Source organism: Mesoplodon mirus, assembly GCF_964341445.2.
Source record: "Mesoplodon mirus genome assembly, chromosome: X".
Classification (NCBI taxonomy): Eukaryota; Metazoa; Chordata; class Mammalia; order Artiodactyla; family Ziphiidae; genus Mesoplodon; species Mesoplodon mirus.
In genome coordinates, this window is record NC_138981.1 from 7,751,135 (window position 1) to 7,778,831 (window position 27,697).

Below are 27,697 nucleotides of genomic sequence, written 5' to 3' on the forward strand. Positions count from 1 at the left end.
TAATAGGGTACAATTGACATTCTGAAATTTCCAAGGCTAGGGCGTAAGAAGCCTTGCCAAGTTCTCTTGGGATGCTTGCTCTGGGGGAAGCCTGCCACCATACTATGAGGAAGTCCAGGCTAGCCGTGTGGAGAAGCCGCACGGAGAGGGAGATGACTGACCAGCTTCAGCCATCCCAGCCATCCCAGCCATCCCAGGCACCATTCGTGTGAGTGCAAACCCTTCAGATGATCTCAGCTCCAACCTCCATCTGACAGCTACCACCTGACAAGAGACTTCTAGCAAGAACCATCAGCTGAGCCTAATCCACCCACAGAATCACAGAGATAATAATACATGTTTTAAAAGCCAGTAAGTGTTGGGTGGTTTGTTGTGCAGTAATAAATAATTAGAGCAGACCCTGAAAGCGACTTTAACTTGCAGATTTGGTGGTAACCAGAGGAATAAGATACAGAGGTGGCTGAGAGCCTCAGGTTTGCTGCCAGGCTGCCTGGGGTTGACTTATGGGTTCAAATTCTGACCCCATCACCTTGGGTAATTACTTACCCCCTCAAAACCTCAGCTTCTTATTTGTAAAATGTGGATGATGATGATGATAGTATTTTTGAATGGTGGTTTTGAAGTGAAAATAAATTCGTGTAACGTGCGTAGCATGCAGCTTGTCAAAGAGTACACACTAAATAAGTTTCATCTGTTTTCATTATTTACTAAAATGGCCCATAGAAACCCATAGGCTTTGGGGGAAAAGTAACCTCTTATTTAGAAAAATGGTCTCTATATTTGGATAATTTATTCTGCTGTTTCCAGTGGGCTGCCCAACTCTCTGGAAAAGAATCATCTCTAAGATGGTGAACTGGGAAAAGTAGCAGGCCCATTCAAAGGTCGTTTTTGGGAAATGGTGTTCTCTGTCTTATGTGGGTGAAAAGCTTAATGTTTCTTCTAAAAACCCACCAACAGAGAAACAAACACAGAAATGAGTCTTGAGGCATCTGTGGCAAAGTTAACTCCGCTGGGCCCTGGGTAATGTATACTGTACATTCCAGGAATGGCGCTGCCTTGGAAATTTATTATGTGTAACATTTAATAAAGGGAAGAGTTTAACAAAACACCCTGTAGACCTGCATTCTGATTGAGGATCTGCTTTGATGTCTGTCTGAGAGCAAGTCACTGGAGCTCCGTCTCTTATTTCCAACTACTATAAAACAGGATTATGAGCACATTCGTAGCACCCTCAAACCCCGCCAAATAAAAGAGGCGGGTGGAGGACCTGAAAATGAGGATGCTTAACAGAATGGCCAGAAGGTGTGCGTGGTAATACCGTTAGCATCAGGACAGTCAGGAGTCCCTCTGGGTCTCAGCAGGGGCAGACTGGCAGAAGGAGCAGGACCTTCCAGCCTGTTACTTATTGATGCCGGAATGTTCCAAGTCCAGAAGGAACCACCTTCTTATCTGTAGAATCAAGTGGTACATATGGTGTGTGTGTGGGTGTGTGGTGTATATATGCATACATATGCCATGTAGTCCATATCCCATATCCAGGTATATGGACACTGGGGTATCTTTTGGAAAACTCCTGTTGAAATCATACCCACCTGGCTTTGATCAAACTCAAGCCTTGAAAATCAGTGGAGCCTGTGGTTGACACCTGCAAGAGGTCTTTGAAATTTACCGTATAAAAAGTTAAGCCCCTGGAGGATTTTCCAATGACCAGGAAGGACCTGTCTATTGGATATAATGATGAGGGGGTGTCAACCACAGACAGAACTGGTCACATTTCACCGAGAGGGACCCCTTGCATTTTGGGAGAGTTGCCATTCCAAAGCAATGGTTGACAAATACTTGGCTTCTCTGGGATTCATATTGGAATTCCTATCTCCTAGCTCTTGGTTAGGCCTAAATCCCCTTTGTTAGCATCATAATTCATCCCAAATTTGGCACATTCTGTTGTAGACTCTCAAAGTCATATGTCTCCCCAAATCATATGCCTGGAAGCATCTTTTATATTTACTCTATAATAATTTTTAAAGTTTAAGAATACCATATTAAATACCAGTTGTGTAAAGAGAGGAGAGTTAAAAATGTATATTTGCTTTCACGTATACGTTGGAGGCTAAACAAGGAACTAGTAAAGACAGCAAGGGCGGGCTTCCCTGGTGGCGCAGTGGTTGAGAGTCCGCCTGCCGATGCAGGGGACACGGGTTCGTGCCCTGGTCCGGGAGGATCCCACACACCGTGGAGCGGCTGGGCCCATGAGCCATGGCCGCTGAGCCTGCACGTCCGGAGCCTGTGCTCCGCAGTGGGAGAGGCCACAACGGTGAGAGGCCCGCGTACTGCAAAAAAAAAAAAAAAAAAAAAAAAAAAAAAAAAAAAAAGAAGGACCCCAGAAGACAAGCCAGGAGCTTCAGCAGGGTCTCTGCTCTGGTCCTTGGGTGGAGGAAGGGAGACTCTAAGGCAGAGAAATGATGTGGGCAGACTCCTGGGGGACTTCCCGGTTAGGGGGTCTGATGTTTGTGAGGAGACTTGCATCCTGAAATCAAGAAATAAAGGGCATCGTTTCCTCAAGAACATGAGCAGCTCTCAGAGTGACCTTGGATGCAGGAGCCGATGGTACGGGCGCCTGATGTGTGTTACACTGAGCTCAGTGGAAAAGACTAGACCCATCTGTAGGGTCAGGCCACTCAAGGTGGCTGTTCTCTTGCTCTTGGTACATCCCCTGCTTCATGTCCACCTCCTCACACAGTCTTGCTTGCCCCCTGCCCCTCAGGACAGAACAGCGCCACCTGGTGGTTTATTAAAGGGAAACGCCTGCCCTGCTGATGCTCATTAACCTGAGGGGCTGGGAGGGGCGTGCCTCAGCTGCTGGTAACTAATGAGCCTCTCTGACGTCAGCTCCTGCTATAAATGGTCGTCTCCTTCAGCCCTTGGGTAGTGAAGTTCTGTTGTGGCTTGTCTCGCGTCTGTCGGACACGGTGGGCTGTTGCTCCAGGACCTCTGTTCAGGTGTGTAAGATTCCCCCACCTATTAAGCCATGAATGTCCCTGTCACTGATTCCGGGTTCTTTATTCCATTTTGAGTCTGGGCAAGTGCAGGGTCTGCAAGCCTGCGGAGTGCAGCCCAACACATCCAAATCTCCCCACGGCAGTAAAGGAGCTTTTTTCCCCCAAATGGTCAGGTTACAGTGGAACCTAGGAAGAGAGGGTATTTATAAGAAGACAGGCAGAGGACTTCCCTGTTGGGTCACCATCTTGCTTGGGCCCCTAAGAACTCAGAGTTCTTGTAGAAGAAATATATCATTTATGGCAAAAAAAAAAAAAAAACCAAAATTCCCTTGTTCTCTAGTAGAGGCAAAGGGGCTGTTTTAGCAGATGATTGATCTGTATTTAACCATTTTTTTCCTTATATTCCTCCTCTGGCCTTATCACCTTTCCTTTTGTCAAGTCCTTTTAAAAACATGTTTGGGACGGCAGAACCTAACCATGCAACGTGTGCGAGGTTCTTTATGGATTTCAAAACGCTTCCACACCCTCACCACAACAGATGCTCCACAGCCTAGCATGAGCATATAACTGAGTCTATCAGCCTTTTCTCTAAAGGGCCAGATGGTAAATGTTTTCAGCTGTGTGGGCTATAATCTCCATCGTGACTATTCAACTCTGCCTTGTAGTGTGAGAGCAGCCACGGACGATGCGTACAAGAATGAGCGAGGCTGTGTTCCAATAAAGTTTTATTTACAAAAATAGGTAGCAGGCCAAATTTGGCCCGGGGGCCGAAGTTTGCAGGCCTTTGGACTAGACTCCTGCTATTTAAAGTGTGTTCCGTAGGCAGCATGACCAGCCTCGCCTGGGAGTTTCTTAGCAGTTCAGAATCCTGGTCGCAGACCTCCTGAGTCAGAATCTGCCTTTTAACAAGACCCAGGTGAGCAGCAATGAGCCGAAGGGTGTAGGTTCCTTAAAGGAACGATTTGATTTTCCTCTCTTGCTCCTGAAATCTACTGGGGCACGTCCATTTTCCCCACCCCTGTCCCACTAGATCATATCTCAGGCTAGGTTTTTTGGCGTCTTCTGGGCATTAGAACAGTCTTATGTATAGCTTTTAAGAAGTCTGGGCCAATCTAAATGGATACTTTCTTAGCAAAAGCAATTCAAAGGTTCTCGGCTTTCCCCTTAGGCAGCCTGGCCAGCTGGGAAACCTTAGTGAAGAAAAGGCACAGGGTCTCTTCCTCATGCCCGTCTTGAGCCTGGCCCTCCTTCCCCGACGGTGTCTAGGAGGAGGGAGGGAGATGAGAGAGTGAAGCCTTCCGCTGGTGACGCTCTCACCGTCGGGTATTGGGGTCCTGTTTGGGCAGCCATCCCATAGCGTGCTCTTTCTCACATGCGGTACTGCCATCGGGTGGGGGGGGTACCTACTCCTATGGGTCCTGGGACTCTTCCTAGTTTCCCCACCGTGTTATGACAGTCGTGTCCTGGGGCAGGTCACTCTGGCCCAGCTACCTTTCAGCATCACTCTCTGGGCCTTAGGAAGATGCAGTCCCTCCCAGCTTTGGACGTGGAGGCTGTGCCAGCCTCAGCCTCTGTCTTCTCCCCTCATCTTTTTAAAAAAATAAATGTATTTATTTATTTTTGGCTGCGTTGGGTCTTCGTTGCTGCACGCAGTCTTTCTCTAATTGTGGCGAGCGGGGGCTACTCTTTGTTGTGGTGTGTGGGCTTCTCATTGCAGTGGCTTCTCTTGTTGCAGAGCACAGGCTCTAGGCGTACGGGCCTCAGTAGTTGTGGCTCGCAGGCTCTAGAGCACAGGCTCCGTAGTTGTGGCTCATGGGCTTAGTTGCTCCGCGGCATGTGGGATCTTCTCGGACCAGGGGTCAGACCCATGTCCCCTGCGTTGGCAGGCGGATTCTTAACCACCATGCCACCAGGGAGGTCCCTCCCTTCATCTTTAAACTTGCCCAGCAAGAGCGGAGTCAGGTGCCAATCTCCACTGTGCAAACGCTGGGACACGGGGAAGATCACTGTCCCTGAGACTGGCTTCTATCCAAAGGGCACGAGAGCCGACTTGTGACCCTCCCCTTTCCACGCGCAGCTCTCTTCTCTTGGTGCCTGGGCTCCTCTCATGGGCAGGCAGGTGGTGGGCAGTGAGTAAGAGTCATAGGGACAGTCTGGAGCCATGTAGCGAATCCTTCATGGACAGACTTACATCATCTATTGTCTTTAGCTTCAGGCTACAGGCAGGGACGTGCCCCCGCGGTAGGCTGTTTAAGCGTGTTAATTCCAGCCTCTTCACACAGAACGCGGTAGTGGCACTTAGTGATGCTAAGTGACTGTCACAGGGTCCCTCAACTATTTAAGGGAGAGCCGACGATTCACAGCTCTGATGCCAAGGCCCGGCTCTCCTTCTCCCAAAGCTTATCTTACAGACCCTTTCTTCCAATCCCTCATTTTACATAGAAGCAAATGAACCCAGAGGTAAAAGTGAAGTTGTTGGGGCTTCCCTGGTGGCGCAGTGGTTGAGAGTCCGCCTGCCGATGCAGGGGACACGGGTTCATGCCCCGATCCGGGAGGATCCCACGTGCCGCGGAGCGGCTGGGCCCGTGAGCCATGGCCGCTGAGCCTGCGCGTCCGGAGCCTGTGCTCCGCAGCGGGAGAGGCCACAGCAGTGAGAGGCCCGCATACCGCAAAAAAAAAAAAAAAAAAAAAAGTGAAGTTGTTGGATTTCCAGCAAAGAACCATTTTGTGGGGGGAGCGGAAGATCCAGCCATCAGATAAATAAGAGGAGACAGTAAAGAAAATCCTGCTTTTTACACATGTTCTTTGAGAAACTGGGGGTGAATTGACAGGGAAAAATGTTTACTCTGTGAAAAAAGTAGGTCTCTAAATAAAATACATTAAGTGATTGCAGTTCTGTTTTAAAAACATACTCACATGCATGTAAAAGTACTGGGAATGGTGTCACGTGTTGCTGTTCTTGTCAGTCTCCAGGGGGTCAGTTGGGAGCTCTCCTATGTGTCCACCTGGATGATACCCTTCTTAGTGTTGGAAGTTTATTTTTTAATTTATTTTTTTGACTGCGTTGGGTCTTTGTAGCTGTGTGCAGGCTTTCTCTAGTTGCGGCAAGTGGGGGCTACTCTTCGCTCTGGTGAGAGGGCTTCTCATTGTGGTGGCCTCTCTTGTTGTGGAGCACGGGCTCTAGATGTGCGGGCTTCAGTAGTTGTGGCACATGAGCTTCAGTAGTTGTGGCTCGCGGGCTCTAGAGCACAGGCTCAGTAGTTGTGGCTCGCGGGCTCTAGAGCACAGGCTCAGTAGTTGTGGTGCACGGGCTTAGTTGCTCCGCGGCATGTGGGATCTTCCCAGACCAGGGCTCGAACCCGTGTCCTCTGCATTGACAGGCAGATTCTTAACCAGAGCACCACCAGGGAAGTCTGAAAGTTTACTATCATAAAAAGGAATCAGGCACATTTTGACCAAATACAGAAAATAGGGATGTTTGGTTTTAGCTTTGGTTACTATGATCTTTCCATTCTGATTTCAGCTCAGCCGAGAGAGCGAGAGCAGAAACCAGCCCTTGGAATTCGGGCAAGTTTTCTTACCTGGGATCCATCATCTCTAGCATGTGAAAAAGACAACGGTGAGTTCGATAAAATATAACTCTTGGGGAAAATGATTTATCTAAACAAAGTTGTTTCGGGAGAAAAAGCCCTGAGTGTGTTTGGGTGAACCTAGTGTTGGCGTTGATTCTGTGATTGGCAGGGCTTCGGGACTGGAATCTTCTGTGTGTATATAATGCAGCCGCCAGGAGCCTGATGTGCCTTCACCTCTGATTGGCAGAGGTCAAGGTTTCAACTGGGAAGTTTGTTGATTTATTTCTTGGTTTCCTGGTGTCCAGTTTGACAATCGTGAACTCAGTCCCCAAACCACAGACTCCGTTCCTATTGCCATTACTGAAAGCATGTAGATGACAAGCCAAGTTGGTCCTCATAACCTTGAGAGGGGCGGGTCCGTGTAGTATTGAGGAGTGAGGACATGCATCTCGTGACCAAGTCCGAGTGCTCTTATCACATGTCCTCCCCAGGTCCACGTACCTTTCACTGTGTCCTAATCACAGCTGGAGAAAATCCACCTTATCCTGCCACCTCCTCCACACAGTTGCCACTGGTAGCCCTCCTTTCAACCTTCCATCCCAAGTAGGAAGTAGAGGAAGTAGTCCTTTCTTCCTTTATGGTTCTTGACACCTGGACTGGGGGCTGTTTACTTGCATGTCTTCCCTCCCCTGGGAAGTGAACTCCTTGAGTTTTAAGACTATGTGTTATTTATCATTGGATCCCCCGAACAGCTTAGCACAGGGGCTGACACAAGATACACACTCGGTAGCCTTTCTCCTGCCGTCTAGTCATTATTATTCTGCAAGTTATGCACGCACGCAGGTCCAAAAGTGACATAGTTCCGTAGGCTTGCCCCCTCTAGTAACTTCTTACTGCATACTTCCCGCGACCTAAACTGGCTGTTTGGAAGCTGCTCACGATGCCTGTAGGTTACAAGCTTATGTCACCGCTTCTTAATTTTTCACTTTCGTGTCATCCACTGGCTTCCCATTTTGGAGGTTGAGGATTGAGTCTCTTTTTTGTGTGTTTGTTTTTTTGTCACCACCTCTTTGCCCCCCACTACCACATGCACAGCTCCTATCCTCCCATCCTGGAAATAGTCATTCTATAACTTTGTTTAGATCAAGATTCAGAGTTGGCATGATCATGACACCGTAACGCTGTTGACAACGGAGCCATCCCAGCTGCTCTTATGGGCTCCCTCTGGAAGTAGAAATAGGCTTTTAGTTTTTCTGGTTGGCTTAGTTTTCTAGGCATGTATCGGATGCATTCTCAAGGCTTACCTTGGTTTTATATCTCTCCTCCGTGCATTCACACACTCCTTTCTGTGGTGGAGTGTACCCCTTGGTTGATTCCTGAGGATGGGTGCATGGGACATGCATTTGAGACATTGCATGGCTGAAAATGTCTTGACCCTTTATTTTTTTTTATTAGTTTCTGCTTTATAACAAAGTGAATCAGTTATACATATACATCTGTTCCCATATCTCCTCCCTCTTGCGTCTCCCTCCCTCCCACCCTCCCTATCCCACCCCTCCAGGCGGTCACAAAGCACCGAGCTGATCTCCCTGTGCTATGCAGCTGCTTCCCACTAGCTGTCTACCTTACATTTGGTAGTGTATATATGTCCATGCCTCTCTCTTGCTTTGTCACAGCTTACCCTTCCCCCTCCCCATATCCTGAAGTCCATTCTCAAGTAGGTCTGTGTCTTTATTCCTGTTTTACCCCTAGGTTCTTCATGACATTTGTTTTTTTCTTAAATTCCATATATATATATGTTAGCACACGGTAGTTGTTTTTCTCTTTCTGACTTACTTCACTCTGTATGACAGACTCTAGGTCCATCCACCTCATTACAAATAGCTCAATTTCGTTTCTTTTTATGGCTGAGTAATATTCTTGACACTTTATTGATAGCTTTATCTGGCTATGGAGTTCCATGCCAAATGTCATTTTCCCTCAGCAGTTGGAAGGCGTTGCTTTAGTTTCTTTCAGCTTCGATCCGCTGTTGCTGTTGAGAATTTCAATGCCACTCTGATTCCTGATCCTTTGTGTGAAAACTGTTGCTTTTTCCTCCCTCTCTGTAGACACTTTGACCATCTTCTCTTGGTGCTTAGTGGTCTTAGATTTCATGATGAGACAACCTGGTGTGAGTCTGTTGTTAAGCACTGCCCTGGATGCACTGTGGGTAAACTTTGCAAACTGCAAAATCAAGCCTCTTGTTTCTGGGAAATGTTCTTGGATTACGTGATAATTTCCAACTCCCTGTTTTCACCGTTCTCTACTTTGTAACCCCAATTTTTTTTGAATTTTGTGTTTCTGGACATTTTATGTCACCTCCCCCTCCTTAATTTTTCTTCTCCCATTTTTCTTTGTCTTTTAAGGTGATTTTGTGGCAGATTTTCTCAACTTTCCTTCCAGTCCTTAAAGTATTTGATTTCTGCTATTATACTCTAAAATTATAATTGCTGTCATTTGTATTCTGAGTGTTCCTTTTTTCATGACATTTGTCCTTGTTTCATGCATGTGATCTTTTCTGTCCCTCTCCAAGGATATTAATTTCCTTGGATTTTCCTTCTCCTTGAATTTTCCTTCTCCTCCTTTCCTTCTCCTTCTTTCTCCTTCTCTTACTGCTCCAAATTTCTTCCTTTTGCATTATACACCACTTCCCCCAACTGTTTGGCGATCCTTGACCATTGATGTATAAGAGTGGGGCGCTAAGACCGACAGGAAGCTCTGAGCATATGGGGGAAGCTGTTTACTACAGGCTTAGTTCTAAGGCAACTGGACTGTTGGATCGGGAAGCTTCTGAGGTCAGTTTCTTCAGACAAGTCTTTCTGAAGCTGATAAGATTGCTCTGAGGGGACTCCGACAAGCCTACCTGCGCACTGGAGCATATGCAGAGCTCTCAGCGTTGTGGGGGCTGAGTATGGGAAGCCTGGAGAAGTTGTACTGTTGGTGTTTCAGTATTTAGAATATATATGTTGATTAATTCCATTCTCCCCAATGTGGAATCCTTGCCCTAACCTAGAGTTTCTCAGCCTTGGCAGTATTGCCATTTGGGGCGGGATGATTCTTTGTGGTAGGGGCTGCTCTGTGTGGTGTAGGATCTTGAACAGCATCCTGGTCTCTACCCATTACATGCCAGTAGCATCCATCCCCCCAGTTGGGACAAAGATGTCTCCACACGTTGCCAGATCGCCCCAAGTTGAGAAGCCCTTTCCCAGGCAGAGACTCCCTGTTTGTCTCTTTTCTAAGAATAAACACTCATTTTTGTTCTGGGTTTAGTGGACATTAGAACCTTCGTTGTTGAGAGGATCTCAGAGTTTAACTGGTGCTTAAATAAACATTGTACTAACCCTTCTATCATTAGCTCTACATTTGTACTTTTTTGCTGGAGTGTCTGGGCCAATCAATTCCTGAGCCTTTGGAGGTTCCTTAATACTTGTTTTCCCTTGGCTTTCCCCACTGCTGATTTAGGGTCCCATTTTCTTGGGCCTAATAAATCAACTAACATCACCAGCTGCTGAAAGTTTGTTCCTATTGTCTCTCTTTCTTCGTTGTCCCAGGTTTCTGCCTTTCGTGAATGTGTCTAAAAGTCATGAGAGTTAAGGAAAGGATTAGAGGAAGGGGAGGAGGTACAGGTGTGTATTAACAGGAAGCGGAATCAACCCTTTTCAGGTTGTAGAAATGTTACCTGTAATTTTTGGGGAGGGGGCACACGTAGGGAGCTGTCTTATGAGAACTGCAGGAAGGAGCAGTGGCTAATAGGTGCATTTAATCCGCCATGTTTAAGCACAAGTGCCTGCTCAGTGGATATATGTTGAATGAATACTGGATATTTTGCATCACATTTTTGTAGTAGCTTGAGTAATTTAAAGTTGGCCTATTTCAGTACTCCAGAGAGCAACCAAAATAGCATGTTTCCACCAAATTATGCCGTGGGTACACAAAGCACTTAAAAGGGAGGTGGACGTGGGGAAGAAGCCTACTCCGTACTTGGCTCCTACCTTGGCTCCATGACAGTATTCCTTGATGGACGATTTGCTCTTTCCTTGAGGATGCACTGGTGTGGTATTAATCCCCTCATGTGCCATGTTTGGATCATGAGAGTCTGTCATCATCTTTCCTGTGTGAGAAAAGGAGAGAAGGAGAATTGAGTCTCTGGGAAATGTGAACAAGGAGAATTGAGTCTCTGGGAAATGTGAACATGGTGGCTGGAACACCTCGATTCCAGTGGTCTTAGCTTTAGGCCTTAGCCTGCTCTCCATGCCCTACCCCCACTCTTGTCAATTATAGGAAAGGTACGGTGGTTCTTCACTGGCCCTTCCCTTCCAGAGCTCCAGATTCTGTCCTCTCATTGGTTTACTTTCTCCTCAGGCCTAGTCAGAGGAGTCGGGGTGGAAGGGTGAGTCTAGTTACTGTGGCTCAGCTGCTCTATCTAATTTAGGGAGACAGATTCAGCAAGTCCCAGCAGTCTTCTGACTAGGTTATACCAACTGGTACCTAGTCAGAAGACTGCTATGACTTGCTGAATCTGTCTCCCTAAATTAGAGTAATACCAACTGGTACCAAAGTTACCACTGGTATGGAATACACTTGATGCCAATATATAGCCACTGCCTGAATCATAAATAGGATTAGTTTGACTTGTTAACCTTTTATTCTTCCAAAAATAAAAATACAGAATAACATTTTGTGGGAAAATTCCTGATACACACTTTCCTCCTCTAAGATTAGATAATCCCAAACAGAACTTGAAACTATTAATCATCTTATAAAACACTCCTCACTTGGTTGTAGCTTAAGTAATACAAACAATGTAGAGGTTTGTAGTGCTATCACAAATACTCTAATTGTCTTCTCTTTCCCGGCATGCCACAGGGTGTCAGTCCTCTGATTGTTCTGAAGGTACGCATGACCAGATAACTTGGATTGGTTTAAAAAAAAAAAAAAAGGGAGGAGATGCTTTAAGAGTCAGTATGTAACTTAGCATTTACTTTCTGCCTAGCTTGTTTATTATGGAAGAATATCCAGATGGAGTTTCCATCAACGTTGCTCCCCAAGTGATTGCATTGAGCGTAAACCTGTGCAAACTGCTGTGATACATATAATACAAGAAAGAATGAGGTTTTTGTTGAGTGAAGCACTAAGACTTGGGAGCTGTTTGTTACTGTAGTATAATCTAGTCTCTACTGACTGACACAAACTTGATACTTGATGGAGTTTGATAGAAACTTGACAGTTGATGGAGTTTGTATAATTCAGAAGTGTTCATAATATCTTCCAGTGAAATGTGTGTGTGTGTGTGTTAGACAGATACAAACAAAACTGCTTTGTCTGAACCTGGGTTGGGAGTCTGGAGACCCAGCTTGGCCCCTCCTTCCCTCCCTGTGTACTCCTGAAACACCTTCTCACAATCTTACCAGAAGACAGTTTGAAAACCATTACTAAAGACTCCCAAAGTAATATCGAGAAGTTTTCACGACAAGACTTTTAGGCTTTCTTTTTATCCAGCAGCAGTGGGAAAAAGTCCACTCCATAACCACTAAATAATAAGCTAAAACTAATTATAATCAGGCAAATGAAATAAAGACGAAAGCAATGGAGGTCTTTGCCCAGTGAATGTTACCGTAATCACACACCTGCGGGTTCAGTATGAAGGCAGGGTTGTGTGCTTGCATTTCCATATGAAGCAGAACTTTGAGAACAGGACTGAATAGTAGTACGGGAACCGGGAGATACTACAGTAGCTTGTCCTGCCCTGGGTCTGCTTTCATCTTCTCCAGCTCACATGATTCCTCATCTCCATCAGCATGATCTTTTAGTCCAAGCTAAAGGTCACAATGCTTTCAAGCATCCTCAAATGTTAGGGTGTCCTAGTCCTTTGAAAATCTGAATTAAACCATGGACTCCAGGAAAAAAATCACATCTACACACTTCATATGTACATGAAATTGCAGGAGTTTTAAGGCCTACCTGAACCTCAGCTTAAGAAATCCTGGTCAAATAGTTCTCCACATATATCCAGAATGAATTTGGCCTCTTGAAGGCGTGTGTATTTCTTTATTGGGTTGAGATGTGTGTGAAATAGGGACACTATATTTAATGGTTTTTCATATTGGTTAATATTTCAAGAGCATCTCAAATGGTAGAATTCTTTAATTCCATCTTTTTTTTTAATGTAGGTAGAAAATAGAAAACATACGGAATCATGTAGAATCACATGGTATTTGTCCTATTGTGACTGGCTTATTTCACTTAGCATAATGCCTTCAAGGTTCCTCCATTTGTAGCCTGTGTCAGAACTTCCTTTTTAAGGCTGAATAATATTCCATTGAGTATATAGACCACATTTTGTTTATCTGTACCTCCGTTGATGGACACTTCAGTTGCTTCCACCTTCTAGCTGTTGTGAATAATGCTGCTGTGAACATGGGTATGCAAATATCCAAGCACTTGCTTTCAATTCTTTTCAATATATATCCGGAAGTGGACTTGATGGAACATGTGGTAATTCTATTTTTAAATTTTTTGAGGAACTGCCACACTGCTTTCCATAGCAGCTGCACCATTTCACTTTCCCACCAGCAGGGTATGAGGTTTTCTCCATGTGCCTGTCAACAGTTACTTTCTGTTTTTTGATAATAGCCATCCTAATGGGCGTGACGTGGTATCTCATCGTGGTTTTGATTTGCTTTCCCTTAATGCTTAGTGATGTTGAGCATCATTGCATGTGGTTATTGGCCATTTATATATCTTTGCAGAAGTCCTTTGCTCACTTTTTAAATTGGGTTTTCCATTGTTGAGTTGTAGGAGTTCTTCATATATTCTGAATTTTAACACTTTAACAGATAAATGATTTTCAAATATTCTCTCCCCTGGGTTGCCTTTTCACTGTGATAGTGTCCTTTGCACAGTTTTGAATTTTGATGTAGTCAAATTTATTTTCTTTTTTTGGTGTCATGTCCAAGAAATGATTTCCAAATCTAAAGTCACGAAGCTTTCCTCCCATGTTTTCTTCCAAGAGCTTTATGGTTTTAGCTCTTATATTTAAGTCTCTGATCCATTCTGAGTTAACTTTTGTATATGATGTAAGATAAGGGTTCAACTTCATTCTCTTGTATATGGATATCCAGTTTTTCTAACACCATTTGTTGAAAAACCTGTCCTTTCCCCATTGAATGGCCTTGGCACTCTTTGAAATTCACTTGGCAGTATATTGAAGGGTTTATTTCTGGGCTGTCTATTCTATCCATTAGTATATACATTTGTCTTTATGCCAGTGCCACACTGTTTTGATGACTGTAACTTTAATAAATTTTGAAATCAGGAGGTGTGGGACTTGCAGATTTGTTCTTTTTGAAGATTGTTTTGTCTGTTGAGGTCCCTTGAGATTTTATATTAATTTTAGAATAGATTTTTCTTTCTACAAAGGAAATTTTGAAATTGCTACAAAAAATTGGTGGGATTTTGATAGGGATTGCATTGAATCTGTACATATCTATGGGTAGTATAGACCTCTTAATAATATTAAGTCTTCCAGTGCATGAACACAGGATATCTTTATTTGTGTGTTCTTTAATTTCTTCATTGTTCTATAGTTTTCAGTATAAGTCTTTAACCTTCTTGCTTAAGTTTAATCCTAAGTATTTAATTCTTTTTGGTATTATAAAGGGAATTATTTTTTCAGTTTCCTCTTTGGATTGTTCATTATGTATAGAAAAAACTCATTTTTGCATGCTAATCTCATGTTGGACAACTTTGCTGAATTTGTTTAGTAGTCTAAGTGATTTTGGGGGGAATGTTTGGTGTTTTCCATATATAAGATCATGTCAGGGCTTCCCTGGTGGCGCAGTGGTTGAGAGTCCGCCTGCCAATGCAGGGGACGCGGGTTTGTGCCCCCATCTGGGAAGATCCCACATGCCGCAGAGCGGCTGGGCCCGTGAGCCATGGCTGCTGAGCCTGCGCGTCTGGAGCCTGTGCTGCACAACGGGAGGGGCCACAGCAGTGAGAGGCCCACGTACCGCAAAAAAAAAAAAAAAAGAAAAAGATCATGTCATATGTGAACAGAGGTAATGTTCTTCCTTTTCAACTTGGGTGTCCTGTGTTTCTTGCCTCATTGCTTTGGCTAGAAGTTTCAGTACTATGAATAGAATTGAAATGGTAAAAGTGGGCATCCTTACCTTGTTTCTGATCTTAGAGGAAATCTTTCCCACTTTTTACCGTTGTCTATAATGTTGGCTGTGAGTTGTTTTTTTTTACTTTTTGTGTCATTTTACTTCATTTAAAAATTTATTTTATAAATTAAAAAAAATTTTTATAATGGCTGTGAGTTTTTAATATACGGCCTTTATTATGTTGACATTTTTCCTTCTATTCCTAGTTGTTTTCTTTTTTAGCATTTTGATCATAAAAGTGTGAAGTTTTTCAAATGCTCTTTCTGCATCAGTTGAGATGATGATGTGATTTTTTTTTCATTCTTTAATGTGGTGTATTACATTGATTCCATATCTTTTTTTAAAACATTTTTATTGGAGTATAATTGCTTTACAATGGTATGTTAGTTTCTGCTGTATAACAAAGTAAATCAGCTACACATATACACATATCCCCATATCTCCTCCCTGTTGAGCCTCCCTCCCACCCTCCCTATCTCACCCCTCTAGGTGGTCACAAAGCACCGAGCTGATCTCCCTGTGCTATGTGGCTGCTTCCCACTAGCTATCTATTTTACATTTGGTAGTATATATAAGTCCATGCCACTCTCTCACTTCGTCCCAGCTTACCCTTCCCATTTCCCGTGTCCTCAAGTCCATTCTCTACGTCTGCATCTTTATTCCTGTCCTGCCCCTAGGTTCTTCAGAACCAATTTTTATTTTTTTAGATTCCATATATATGTGTTAGCATATGGTATTTGTTTTTCTCTTTCTGACTTACTTCACTCTGTATGACAGTCTCTAGGTCCATACACCTCACTACAAATAACTCAACTTCATTTCTTTTTATGGCTGAGTAATATTCCATTGTATATATGTGCCACAACTTCTTTATCCATTCATCTGTTGATGGACACTTAGGTTGCTTCCATGTCCTGGCTATTGTAAATAGAGCTGCAATGCACATTGTGGTACATGACTCTTTTTGAATTATGGTTTTCTCTGGGTATATGCCCAGTAGTGGGCTTGCTGGGTCGTATGGTAGTTCTATTTTTAGTTTTTTAAGGAACCTCCATACTGTTCTCCATAGTGGCTGTATCAATTTACATTCCCACCAACAGTGCAAGAGGGATCCCTTTTCTCCACACCCTCTCCAGCATCTGCTATTTGTAGATTTTCTGATGATGCCCATTCTAACTGGTGTGAGGTGATACCTCATTGTAGTTTTGATTTGCATTTCTCTAATAATTAGTTATGTTGAGCATCTTTTCATGTGCTTTTAAACCATGTGTATGTCTTCTTTGGAGAAATGTCTATCTCAACCGTCCGCCCAGTTTTGGATTGGGTTGCTTATGTTTTTTGATAGTGAGCTGCATGAGCTGCTTGTATATTTTGGAGATTAATCCTTTGTCAGTTGCTTCATTTGCAAATATTTTCTCCCATTCTGAGGGTTTCGTCTTGTTTATGGTTTCCTTTGCTGTGCAAAAGCTTTGAAGTTTGATTAGGTCCCATTTGTTTATTTTTATTTATATTTCCATTTCTCTAGGAGGTGGGTCAAAAAGGATCTTGATGTGATTGATGTCATAGAGTGTTCTGCCTATGTTTTCCTCTAAGAGTTTGATAGCGTCTGGCCTTACGTTCAGGTCTTTAATCCATTTTGAGTTTATTTTTGTGTATGGTGTTAGGGAGTGTTCTAATTTCATTCTTTTACATGTAGCTGTCCAGTTTTCCCAGTACCACTTATTGAAGAGGCTGTCTTTTCTCCATTGTATATTTTTGCCTCCTTTATCAAAAATAAGGTGACCATATGTGTGTGGGTTTATCTCTGGGCTTTCTATCCTGTTCCAGTGACCTATATTTCTGTTTTGGTGCCAGTACCATACTGTCTTGATTACTGTAGCTTTGTAGTGTAGTCTGAAGTCAGGGAGCCTGATTCCTCCAGCTCCATTTTTCTTTCTCAAGATTGCTTTGGCTATTCGGGGTCTTTTGTGTTTCCATACAAATAGTGAAATTATTTGTTCTAGTCCTGTGAAAAATGCCATTGGTACTTTGATCGGGATTGCAGTGAATCTGTAGATCGCTTTGGGTAGTAGAGTCATTTTCACAGTGTTGATTCTTCCAATCCAAGAACATGGTGTGTCTCTCCATCTGTTTGTATTGTCTTTAATTTCTTTCATCAGTGTCTTATAGTTTTCTGCATACAGGACTTTTGTCTCCTTAGGTAGGTTTGTTCCTAGGTATCTTATTCTTTTTGTTGCAGTTGTAAATGGGAGTGTTTCCTTAATTTCTCTTTCAGATTTTTCATCATTAGTGTATAGGAATGCAAGAGATTTCTGTGCATTAATTTTGTATCCTGCTACCTACCAAATTCATTGATTAGCTCTAGTAGTTTTCTCCATATCTTTGAAAAATGTAGCGTTAAAAATATTTTCAAATAAAGTCCAGGCTAAAGGAAGCATTGATGTGTTGTCTCATTGCTATCTGTGCACATAGACAAGGCCTCTCCACTTTTCCTTCTGAGAAGTCCCCTTGATTTCCTAGGCTTCAGTCTTTTGCTCCTCACTTTCCTTGTGGTCTCCTCATGAAAATATCCTCAAGTATAGAAATACTTACTTCTTAAGAAAAATACAACCCTAGAAGCATAGATGGTTAAAACTTAAAATGACTTCAGAGTTTATTTTGTCACAAGGACACAGAGCGTGCTTTTTAAAAAATGTTATTGAAGTATATTTCAACAGTTCAGGTTTCTTATTTCATTATGTGTTTAAGGCTTGGTACATACATAAAAACAGGAAATTGATTATATATCTGGGACTAGCTGTGAGTAGATTCAAAACTATTCCACTTCAATTAGAAATATGTCTTTCCCAGTTTTACTTTTGTGAAAGCTATTTTATTGGTGTACATTAGTATGCTAATCAGAAAAAGCCAATTTACCAAAAAAGTTTCACTTATCTCACTGAGTGTTTAAAACAACCCATTGAGGTAGATATTATAATTCCCAATAGACATATACAGGCCAAAAGTGATTACAAAATAGTGGTTAAAAAGACATGTGAAGAATTCGAGAGAGAAGGGATATGATTACAACTTGGGAAAGGAGTTAAAAGTGTAAGTTACGTTGTACAGAATATAAGGATTAGACACTTAGATGCAAGCAAAAGTTTTAAAAGGGATTTACTAGTATTAGCATTATAATAGAAATAACCATGTGAAGTCATGACCTTAAATAGAAAAATCATTCTAGCTCTATTACTACAGTGACCTGGAAACAAACTGCTAGTACATAGGTAGAAGTCCTTACTATGCACCCTGACTGCCCAGATTTGGGCTCTTAATTCTGCTTTCCAATAAAAGAGCATTTTTGTGAGTATTGGATTTTATATTTTGCTGGAGGGATAAACAAGGTGGGTATGAAATACTTGACCAAAAAGGTGAGTTTGTGGAAGGCTGAGTCCATGATGAATACTGAAAAGGAGAACAATTAATATAAAGTACCCAAAAGGAAATCATAATAAAAATGAAATATGGCAAGCGTGGCAAATATTCTGTTCTATATTTTATTCCCTAAAGGGAGTATTGACTTTCAAGGGTGTTGGTAAGTAAGCTACCAAAATGCTTGGGGATCCCCCTACCCTCATCAAGAAAACTGAAATTAAAAGATTTTACGGTATAGCTGATTCATTTTGTTATACAGCAGAAACTAAAACACCATTGTAAAGCAGTTATACTCCAATAAAGATGTTAAAAAATAATAAATCCCGTATTTTTCAAGTCAAAAAAAAAAAAAGATTTTATGGTGGCCAAGCCAGGTTGTTGTTGCCAGAACAGAAGGATGGGCTACGTGGAGACTTTCTATTTTAAAATGTAAGGATTTTGGCTGTATGTCAGTGCAGCTAGGGGGAGGTAATGTTTTCTTTTCACCATCCCTCAGAGATCTTGCTGCAGGTAAGGTCATGAACTGGACCTTGTTGCAGGCACGCCATCAAGGTTTGCACACCTGGGTATTCGGTCTAAGCTGCAAGCTAGCCTCTCTCCCTAAACCAAGGGCTCCCACCTTTCTTTGGGGGAATAGCCATATACCATAAAGAATTTATGTTTATAAAGAATTTACTCAGGTAAGGGACCCCATTGGATGCAGGGAAATTAGAACTTTCTGGGGAGATATGTACCAGCTGAAAGCCCCACCCAGTGTTTCTGCCCCCCTCCTACTTGGGAGGGGCTGACTATAATTATCCCTGTCAAGAATGACACTTCTCACCAACTTAATTGCAAGGGTATCAACTTTTGCAACAGTGGAAATAATACTCCATGAAACGGCACAGCACAAAGTATCTGGTTTCCAGAACCAGAACTTTGGAACTTTTCATACAAACTTAAAGAATCTAAAATGAGACATTGTGATTTAAGTGATGAAAGTGGAAAATTCAATCATTTTACAAGCTACACACAATGTCCCTAGTGTCTGGGTGTAGATAAAACAATTCCACCAAATTGAGATGAACTACTGAAAGAGATTAGTACTGTCAATGAAAAGAGTTAACTTAAAGAGAGGTATTTTGTGTTTTATTAATTGGGGAATTTTTTAAAAAGTGGATGAAACGCCAGTGATTCAAAGCAAAATTATTTTTTCTGCACTGTGCCTAAACTAGCCATGAAGAATACACTTTTGGATCAAATGCAGTTGATGGCTGTAACTGCGTTGGGAAGGATGGTGCGATGCACCCTTGCCCAGGGAGAGAGGGCTATAACCAAATTAAGGATGTCTGCCCTAGACGCCGGCTCAAATTCCCACACCATGCTAAGGGTTCTTTGCTGTGAAGTGGTGAGAAGTTACCCTCCCTATGTTTGAATAGCTTCCATTTTTGGTTAGGGAATTGAGGCACAAAAAGGTGAGGAAATAGAACATTTCTCAGGCCATAGAGACACTCCTATAAAGCTTTCCTGTGCCCCGCCTCGTGGGACTAATGGCTCCCTTTTGGCTACTTCCAGTAGCATTTTTTTTTTTTTAAAGGAGATGTTGGGGGTAGGAGTTTATTAATTAATTAATTTATTTTAGCTGTGTTGGGTCTTCGTTTCTGTGCGAGGGCTTTCTCCAGTTGTGGCAAGCGGGGGCCGCTCTTCATCGTGGTGCGTGGCCCTCTCACTATCGCGGCCTCTCTTGTTGCGGAGCACAGGCTCCAGACACGCAGGCTCAGTAGTTGTGGCTCACGGGCCCAGCTGCTCCGCGGCATGTGGCGTCCTCCCAGACCAGGGCTCGAACCCGTGTCCCCTGCATTAGCAGGCAGATTCTCAACCACTGTGCCACCAGGGAAGCCCTTCCAGTAGCATTTTTACCTGATTATTGCTCCCCTGTTAGTTTACAATACCCTCAAGGGTAGTGACTGCACTCCGTTGCCGGCAGAGCCCCTGGAGCCCTGCTTCCTGAGCTGAGGGGCCTTCACTGACAAAAGGATGAGCATACGTCGAGGGTTATGGGAAAGACCAGGGTGTAAGTACCAGGCTTGGCTCTGTTACGAGGCCCCTCTTGTTCCCTAACCCTCCGGCCCCAGGTTTTCTGGGCCCATTTCTACAGCTGTCCCACTGAGTCTATGAGCTGCACTTTCAACTTCCAGATAAATTCCTCTTCGCTTTAAGATCCGCAGAGTTGAGTTTCCCTTGCTTGAAACTGTTACGGAACCACATTCATTTTGCTTGCCACGCAGCAAGCCAAAACGCCGAGACCCTGAGGTTTGCAGCAAAGAGAGGGTTTACCCTGCACTCGAGGGGCGAGGGATATTTATGGGATGATGAATAAAGAAGTGGGGCGGTCTGAGGGGGCGGGGGAGTGCGGGGAGGGGTGATTAGGAAATAGGTGGAGTAATTGTCATTCTGTGCAGGCGTGTCTAAGCCACAGGCCTCTGCACGTGAAAAAATGGAGGTGCTTAGCATGATTTAAGGGTGGGGCTTTCGGCACTCTGGTAGCAAGGTATGGACACTCGCACGTGCCCAGTTGGAGGGTCGGTGGTCCTATCCAGTCGTAAGCAGCTTGGGTCAAAGTAGACACGGGTGACTCCAAGTTCCTGGAAAATTCAGGCAAACATCTTTTGTTTAGGCTACTTGCAGCTTGGAGGACGTGCAAGTCTTCAAACGAGCTTGATTAGTGAAGGCGGGTGCAATGGATTTGACTAATGATTACCCACAGTTTTAAAACCAAGCACCCTGCCTGGGACTTTGTTCCACAGATAGCTGGCTTTTTGTCCCCTTCACGCCTTTGCCCCCATCACCATACTTCTTGTGTGATGTGGGGTGATAATGGGAGTCACATAATCTAAGAGCCGCTGAAAACTCCCAGAGTGAGGGATTGCCCGCCAGTTGACCCTGGGTTCGAATTTTAATAATGATCTTTTTTTTTTTTTTTTTTTTTTTTTTTGCGGTACACGGGCCTCTCACTGTTGTGGCCTCTCCCGTTGCGGAGCACAGGCTCCGGACGCGCAGGCTCATCGGCCATGGCTCACGGGCCCAGCCACTCCGCGGCATGTGGGATCCTCCCGGACCGGGGCACAAACCCGTGTCCCCTGCATCGGCAGGCGGACTCTCAACCACTGCGCCACCAGGGAAGCCCCCTGGGTTCGAATTTTAGCGCTGCCACCTACTGTTGGATCTTGGGCGAGGGATTTCTCCTTCCTGACACCCAGTTACCCAGAATGAATCGGGCCCAAAGTCTACCTCGGGAAATTGCTATGAGGATCAAGACAGAGAATATATACTAGGCATACAGCTCAGTACTGGTTACCCACCTCCCCTGTCCCCGCTACTGTAGATGCAGTAATTGAGTCATTGCCATGTCTATTTTGGATATGGTCATTTCAATCCTTTAGCCTCTTAGGTAGCGGTGCCTTGTTTCCCTCGCTGCAGGGAAAAGGCCTGACCTCCCCCAGTCCCTGGAGGGTGGGCTGTCTGCAGTAGGTGCTCGTCATATACACGTAGAGTGAGTGAGTGCTTGGGAGGCATATTTGCAGCCACAGGGTGGCCTCGTCTTGCTTTACTTCGTTAGCATTGTGCTGCCTGTCCTCCATGGTCTTGCTGACTGGTCAGATTTGCAGCCTCCCTCCTGGAGGGGCTTCTAGGGGTAACACTGGACAGACGAGGACTGATTTCAGGGTTCCCCTTGAAAATCCTTGCAAACCGGCACTGGACAGTGTTAATGGCCTCCAGCCACAGACCCCTAGGAAGATAGTTGGAGGTGAACAAATTAGGTTCCTTACTCACAGAGCGAGAATGCACACCTGGGGGCCAAGCGGGACATGTGAGTCAGAGAAAAGACTTGTGCAGAAAACAGGTAGCGAAGCAGGCATGAGGCTGCTATTCTTTCAAAGGCCCATTTGCAAGCCTGGCCTTTGGCCTTCATCTGCGAATCCAGACTTTGGGAATGTTCCCAGCATTTCCAAACTGACAAGAGTGGCTCACGGAGCTCCAGCTGTCTGTGCAAGCAGTGAGGTGATGCTGAGCACCTGTTTTTCTTCTGGGAGTCTGAAACGTTGGTACATGCTAGGCAGGAAGTGCCTGTGTAATCAGCCCCCAATAAAAACATGGGCCACTGAACCTCTAATGAGGTTCCCCGGTGATGGCATGTCACAGGCGTAGTCACAACTTGATCGATCCTGGAGGAATTAAGCATGTCCTGTGAGGGCCACCGGGAGAGGACTCTGGAAGCTGGAGCCTGGTTTTCTCTGGACTTGACTCATGTACCTTTTCCCTTGGCTGATTTTTGCTTTGTATCTTTTCACTGTACTCCATCTTGGGGATCCCTGACACACTTACTACGGGATTTGAACTCAAGGTAGGTGACTCTGGGGTGGGTGTAAGGAAGCGGGACTTCGCTCTGGATGGCACGATCTCGGGAAGCAGGGGTCCTTCTGGGACTGGGTAACACAATAGCCCTCATGTAGGAGGAGGGAAGATGAGAACAAGGCCAAAGCTGTAATTGATAAAGAAGCAGCAATCATTTATATGAGCCAGGAGAGAGGGACATTTTGTCGTTTGTGGCTTGGGCGATGTTGGTGTTTTGTCTGTGTTCACACATGACTGCAGAGGACTTTTGGTTTTGTCTTGATGCATCCTGGTCACAGGGGCTCCTTTTCTTTTTCTCAACAGTAATTCAATCTGAAATTGTCTCGTCTGTGAGGCCACAGCTTTCGTTTATACGGAAAAATGTCTCCATAATGGTTTAGGCCTTGATAATTATAACAGGTCTCTAATTTCCTGTGTCCATTGAGTGAAAATCCTACTGACCATGACCCTGGAAGAGTCTCAACCCATAGGCTGCAGATCAAATGACCTTGCACCTTGTAATAACTGCTCACCAGCGTACTGCTTCCCCCCGGACAGCAGGCTCTCCTAACGTGCAGCTACATCTAATTTCATGCCTTTGGTCACTGGCACTTATTTCAACAGTCTTGTGTTGGGGATACAGTCCTGTGCATTTTAAGGCAGCACTGCCCAAGGCCATTCACAGCTCCCTTTTCCTGAAGCCCAAGGCTACAGCTGTGGCTCTAGTCATCTCTGCAGGCAGCTACTTGCAAGACCCAGCACGATTTTTTAAAAAATTATTATTGGAGCATAGTTGCTTTACAGTGTTGTGTTTCAGGTGTACAGCAAAGTGAATCACCTATACGTGTACATATATCCACTCTAATTCTCTTCCCATTTAGGTCACCACAGATCATTGAGTAGAGTTCTCTGTGCTCTACAGTTGGTTCTCATTAGTTATCCATTTTATACATGTATATACGTCAATCCCAATCTTCCAATTCGTCCCACCCCCACTTACCCCCTTGGTAACTGTAAGTTCTTTTTTTTTAATGTCTATTTAGGTCTTCTCCCCATTAAAATTATTTTTAATTAATTAATTTTTATTTGTGTATTTTATTGTTGGCTGCATTGGGTGTTCGTTGCTGCGTGCGGGCTTTCTCTAGTTGCGGCGAGTGGGGTCTACTCTTCGTTGCGGTGTGTGGGCTTCTCATCACAGTGTCTTCTCTTGTTGCGGAGCACGGGCTCTAGGTGCACGGGCCTCAGTAGTTGTGGCTCGCGGGCTCTAGAGCACAGGCTCAGTAGTTGTGGCGCACGGGCTTAGTTGCTCCGTGGCATGTGCGATCTTCCCGGACCAGAGTTTGAACCCGTGTGCCCTGCATTGGCAAGCGGATTCTTAACTGCTGTGCCACCAGGGAAGCCCACTGTAAGTTCTCTACATCTGTGACTCTATTTCTGCTTTGCCAATAAGTTCATCTGTACCATTTTTCTAGATTCTACATTTAAGCGATATTATACGATATTTGTTTTTCTCTTTCTGACTTACTTCGCTCTGTATGACAATCTCTAGGTCCATCCACGTCTCTGCAATTGGCACTATTTCATTCCTTTTTACGGCTGAGTAATATTCCGTTGTATATATGAAATCTTCTTTATCCGTTCCACTGTTGATGGACATTTAGGTTGCTTCCATGTCCTGGCTATTGTATTGAATAAATAGTGCTGCAGTGAACATCAGGGTGTATACATCCTATCGAATTATGTTTTTTTTCTGGCTATATGCCCAGGAGTGGGATTAAGACCCAGTGCTTTCTGCCTCCATCCTGCAGCTCCGCAGGCATCTGGCCCTCTGACAGGCACACCTCTTTGCCCTTTGCTCTGGGTACACCTGAAACCCCAACGCCAACGAATTTCCAGCAGCACCAGCTCTGGGCTGCCAGGCACAGGTGGGATGTGTCTTCCAAACCCATCAGGAGCTGCCTCTTCCCTTTGTTCACTTGAATATCCCACCTCTCCCCAGGGCTCCTCTTTCCACATCTGAGCAGTGGGGCAGGGCTGCAGGTGCAGTCGCTCAGGAAGTGTTCTGCCGTGAAATGGGATGCTCTTCTGCAGGTGACTGTGAGAGGGTTTTCAGGGAGCTCTCTCCTCTTGTTTGGGAGGGAATGGGGTCTAGGAGCTCTGCTGCTTCCTGGAGGGGAGTTCATCTTATCTTCAAACCGGCATCCCTCATCATGGCCTGTTTGACATCTGAGGTGGGGCTTGTTGTGCTGACAGGGCCCATCTCAGTGCATCCTCTGGGCGGGGGCAGAGGTGGCTGCCAGAAATTGGTGGTCCCCTGAGCTTAGGATATGGACACCCAGTGCCTTTTCTCTGCCGTGAGCTCTAACTGCTGGTTCCAGAGAAGGAATCCCATGCAGTACTTCACACCAGTCATTCTAATTTCATCAGTCAGCAATTGTGGAGGGCAACATCTTAATATTAGGGAACCTGGTGACAGTTGTGACGGAGCTTCTCAATTTGTCCTGTCCAAAACAGGGGCCCCTGGTGCTTATGGCTCTTGAGCCCTTGACATGTGACTAGTCTGCATTGAAATGTGCTGTGTTGGTAAAACACACACTGGATTCCGAAGACAATAAAATCCAGAATATAAAACATCTCATTAATAATTTCTATATTGACTACATTTGTGATAATATTTTTTGATAATTTTTTTATTGAAGTATAGTTGATGTACAGTACTATGTAAATTGCAGATGTACGGTATAGTGATTGACAATTTTTAAAGGTTATACTCCATTTATAGTTATTTTAAAATATTGGCTATCTTCCTCATGTTGTACAATATATCCTTGTAGCTTATTTTTTACATAATAGTTTGTACCTTTTTCTATGTTGCCCTTCCCCCCTTCCCTCTCCCCACTGGTAACCACTAATCTGTTCTCTATATCTGTGAGTCTGCTTCTTATTCACTAGTTTGTATTTTTTAGATTGTACATATAAGTGATATCATACAGTATTTGTCTTTCTCTAACTTATTTCACTTAGCATAATACCCTTCAAGTCCATCCATGTTGCTGCAGATGGCAAAATTTCATTCTTTTTTATGGTTGAGTAGTATTCCATCATATATGTGTGTGTGTGTATATCTATATATCTATATATCACATCTTTATCTATTTATCTGTTGCATTTAAGTTGCTTCCATATCTTGGCTATTGTAAATAATTCTGCTATGAATATTGGGGTGCATGTATCTTTCCAAATTAGTGTTTGTTTTTTTTAGATATATACCCAGGAGTGGAATTGCTGGGTCTTATGGTAGCTCTGTTTTTTTAGTTTTTTGAGGAACCTCCATACTGTTTTCCACAGTGGCTGCACCAATTTATGTTCCCACCAACAGTATACGAGGGTTCCCTTTTCTCCGCATCCTCGCCAACACTTGTTGTTTGTGTTCTTTGTGATGATAGCCACTCTGACAAGTATTGTTATATTTTTGATATAATGGGGTAAATAAAATATATTATTGAAATTAATTTTACCCATTTCCTTTTTTTTACAAGAAGGTTTTCAAGTGACAGCTGTTGTTGTTTTCAATTAATTAATTAATTTGTTTATTTTTGGCTGCCTTGGGTCTTTGTTGCTGTGTGCGGGCTTCCTCTACTTGTAGCGAGTGGGGACTACTCTTTGTTGTGGTACGTGGGCTTCTCATTGTGGTGGCTTCTCTTGTTGTGGAGCATGGGCTCTAGGCACACAGGCTTCAGTCACTGTGACTCGCGGGCTCTAGAGCGCAGGCTCAGTAGTTGTGGCTCATGGGCTTAGTTGCTCTGCGGCATGTGGGATCTTCCTGGACCAGGGCTCGAACCCATGTGCCCTGCATTGCCAGGTGGATTCTTAACCACTGTGCCACTGGGGAAGCCCTACCCATTTCTCTTTTCTTTTTTTTTTTTTTTTGCGGTACGGGGGCCTCTCACTGTTGTGGCTTCTCCCGTTGTGGAGCCCAGGCTCCGGACGTGCAGGCTCAGCGGCCATGGCTCACGGGCCCAGCCACTCCGCGGCATGTGGGATCTTCCCGGACCGGGGCAAGAACCCGTGTCCCCTGCATCGGCAGGCGGACTCTCAACGACTGCGCCACCAGGGAAGCCCCCATTTCTTTTTAATGTTTCTAAAGGTAGCTACTAAAAATTTAACAGTACCTATGTAGTGTTATATTTTTATTGGGCAGGGCTGTTCTAGACGTAGTGTCTGCAAACCATGGCCCACTGACGAAATTCAGCTCACTGCCTGTTGGTGTAAATAAAGTTTTATTGGAACACAGCCATGCCATTTGCTTCCCTATTGTCCAACAGCAGAGTTAAGTAGGTGAGACAGATCATATGGCCTTCAAAGCCTAAAATGTTTATGATTTGCCCTTTTATAGACAAAGTTTGTCAGCTCCCTGTTCTAGACTGTCAAATAAAATGCGTTTTCTAAATTTGTGGAACTTATGGAATTGTTAATTGCATATTAAATATACATCATAGTCTTTCACTTCACAGAAAATTGATGCATTTAGGCTAATCCTATATTAGGTTGGGTAGTTAAATAATCATAACACCGCACGACCCAAATTAGTGGGTAGCCGAGGATTTTCTCCATGAGTTTCTCATGCCAGTATCCTTAGAGTTTGTGCTCCCTTCCTCCCTAAAGATCCCCACCAGAAGTTAATACACGCTCAGGAATTGAAGACAGTTTCTGGGGAAAATCCAGTTGACCACTTTCACCTAAGTCTGAGTGACAGGCAGGGCTCCCTGTGAAGCTAAATGTCCACTGTGTGAGCGAAAGCCATGAGGATTCAGTGGAAATGCCCATCTCAGCCTCAAATCACAGGCTCGAGGTATACACTGAAATTACAGTTCTGCAGAAAGCGGGGTCTTTGCAGAAGGCAGAGCAGCCCCTTCCACGCTATCACGGAATCGTATCGAGCAACATGTGGTCGCTTCTGGACTCGCGCTCAGAGCCAGTTGTCGCCATGATTGCACTCCTCATTTCCCTCCTGACCTTTCATCTTTTTTAGTCTTGTCGATTTTCTTTGGGAAGCATTACCATTACGGTGGGGTGGTGTATGTCACGAAAGCACGTTGTGCGTCGCGCTGAAAATGATGGCCACAAAGCCTGC

The 27,697-nt window shown here is 44.2% G+C and overlaps 1 long non-coding RNA gene across 3 annotated transcripts in view; it reads left to right on the plus strand.

Annotated features, from left to right (window-relative positions):
- The window catches only part of LOC309796381, a 173,070-nt gene that overhangs the window by 65,079 nt on the left and 80,294 nt on the right, over positions 1-27,697 (plus strand). For 2 of the 3 annotated variants that reach the window (XR_014292437.1, XR_014292438.1), the window contains exon 2: positions 6,523-6,618. This is a non-coding gene — a long non-coding RNA (uncharacterized lncRNA). The remainder of the gene's footprint in view (positions 1-6,522; positions 6,619-27,697) is intronic. The other variant, XR_014292436.1, reaches the window with a different exon arrangement.